The sequence below is a fragment of the Notamacropus eugenii genome, chromosome 1 (assembly GCF_028372415.1).
Source record: "Notamacropus eugenii isolate mMacEug1 chromosome 1, mMacEug1.pri_v2, whole genome shotgun sequence".
NCBI lineage: Eukaryota > Metazoa > Chordata > Mammalia > Diprotodontia > Macropodidae > Notamacropus > Notamacropus eugenii.
This window is the reverse complement of record NC_092872.1, coordinates 628,418,644-628,421,551: the sequence shown is the minus strand read 5'-3', so window position 1 is coordinate 628,421,551 and position 2,908 is coordinate 628,418,644.

The following is a 2,908-nucleotide window of genomic DNA, read 5'->3' as shown; positions in this document are numbered from 1 at the left end:
TTCTGCTACTCCAGAATTTGTTTACAGTTGTTTTTACAGAATTTTATGGGCTATTTGGGGAGAGGTAGAGTAGGTTAGTCTTTCTACTTTTCCATCTTGGCTCTGCCTCTCTATTGAAGTTAAATATACTACACAAAGTCATAGGAGGGGTACAAAGAAAAGAACAGTGACTTTGGAATCATTATCCTTGGGTTAGAATCTCAAATCTGCTACTATTGAATAGTCATGCATAAAACATTCCAAATATCCAGGCCTCATTTATAAAATGAGGGGATTGGAAAAGACTACTCCAAGGGTCTTTTCCACCTCTAAATCATCATTCTATAGGTTGAAGAGTCCAGAATTCACCCCATATCTGATGACTTCAATACCAGTGCCCTTTCCATGTTATCTCCATAAGAGCAGTCATGGAAGTGAATCTGATCAAAAGCCTCAAGGACCAGAAACTTAAAAGAAATGTATTAAGTGATTTTCCATCCCTTTTGTGTTAGGTATTCTTATGAATTCGTGTATGTTCATGTTTATTGCATTTCCTCCATACTCAAGGACTCACTTTGTTCCATATTCAGTTGCCTGTGTCTTTTGAAATCAAATCATAAAGTTTAGATCTGGAAGGACCTTGGATCTCTTCTTTCTCATTTTGCAGATGAAGACACTCAGATCTAAAGAGGTAAGATGTTACTTGCTCAAGGCTACCTAGAGAGTAAACAGAGGAGGAATTGTGGGACCGTGGAAAGACTGCTGGTTTTAGAAGCAGAAACTTGAAGTTTAAATTCTTTCTCTATTTCTGAGACCCCAGGCTAGTCTCCTACAGTCTTTTGGGCTCATTGATAAAATGAAGTAGCTGGACTAGATGACCTTAAAGGTACATTTTCCTTTTAAATTCTGTGTTCTATGAGCTTATGTCTCGCCTATGTTGTTCTTGGTACATCTGTAAGTAGAAAACAGGAAATTGAACCTACTCTCTTTGACTCCAGATGCATCCTCTTAATGCAACCTGGAGGAATGGTGCGACTGAGGTGATTCATGGATTGAAAAGAGCCTTCACTTTTTGGACATAAGAATATAGAGGCAGTAATATTATTATTGATAATATATTCTAAAATCAAATGATTAGTATTTTGTAATAGTCCCAGCTTGAAGGAAAACATTCATATAAATGAATTCACATTAAGTGAGATTTCAAAGCTCTATAGTATGACATCACCACTTAAAAAAATTTCAAATCCTCCAAAAGAGTATTGTTAAAATTTAATTAGTTGTATGTTTTTTTTAAACTACCCAGTATTAAATTGAAATGAAATAGCAGTTAAGTATATTTAGGGCACTTTATTTAAACTGTTTTCCAATCAGGAAACAATAATGTTAAGGAAAAAAAAGAGATAGAATCTATGTAGTCAATCAGTGGCTGCCTTTCCCACTCATAATGAGGAAGAGAGAGAGAGAGAGAGAGAGAGAGAGAGAGAGAGAGAGAGAGAGAGAGAGAGAGAGAGAGAGATGATTATATAGAGTTCAGCTCCTTAGTCTAGACAAAACTGGAATGATTAGGAGAACTAATTATAAGTAAAGAATAAAATAGTAGAAAGAGGGCTTTTTGTAGTTGGGGAAGATGGGGACCTGGGGATTAAGGTTAGGAATTTAACAGTAACCAAAGCCCTGAAGGTCTGGTTGGATGTGAATAATAAAGCCAACATTAAGGAAAGGCCTTGGAATCCTGTACAGAACCCTTATTCTGGAGCCAGTGGTTTTGGGTTCTAATCCTGGCTGGTGTTAGTTACTATTCATGTGATCTTGGGCAAGTCTCTTCACTTCCATAGGCCTCAGAATGTTATCCCTTTTCTTCTCTGATCAGTGATCTTTTGACTTAGGGAATAGTCATGTATAGCCACTCCCTCTTCCTCATCTCCCAACCTCTTTTTGGCTTTACAAATGTCAAAATTGCAATGGTTGAGCCCTGCTGGGGAGGACCATAGTAGGTGGTAGGTAGGCCTTGAAAGAGGCTGCTGTGGGGTAGCAGGAAGAGTATATATTCAAAGTCAAAAGACATGGATTTAAGCTCCAGCTCCATCTCATTTCTATAATACTTAAAGGTTTGACAAAACACTTCCCTTGCAACAGCCACATGTGGATGGTACAAGAGTGACTATTTCTTTTTCACAGTTGAGGAAACTGAGACTTCAGGAAAGGTGGTGACTAGCAAAAAGTAGCAAAGCCAGACCTCATACCCAGGTCTGATACTAAAACTAGTGCTTCCTCCAATGCGCTGAGCTGTCTCCTTTGTTCGCTGCCCATTATCTGTTTGTGTCACCTTGGGCAAGACACCTGGACTCTCTGGGCCTTAATTTACTTCCTTTTCTGTAACAAAAAAAGAGTATTGGACTCTGGGTGATTCATAAAATACGACGAGTTCACATCACATGGCTTTCATTATCTCTGTGTAGCTGAATTCCAAATCTATATCCAGCCTTAGTATGTCTCTTGCACTCCCAGGCTCACATCATCAGCATCTTTCTAGACTTGTCCACAGGGGTATCCTTTAAGAATCTCAAGTTCTGCACATTCAGAATGAGGCTCATTTTATTCTTTTCCCTAAACCTACTCCTCATCCATATTAATTTATTTACATAGACTGTCCAAAAATTCTGCCTGTCACTCAAGTTTGCAACCTTAACGTCATCTTCAAATTTTCCCTTTCCTTCTGGAGGAACTTTAATAAAGGCTGGTTGATTGATCGAAATGATTGCTAAGTCTTGTGAATCCTATTGCCAAATGTTTCATTTTCTCCATTCATAAGTTACTTCAGGCCTTCATCACCTGTTGCCCAGATTATTGCAATGACTCTTGATTTCCTTGTTTGCAATTTATCTTACCCATCTAATTCATCTTCTGTATAGCTAATCTTCCTAAA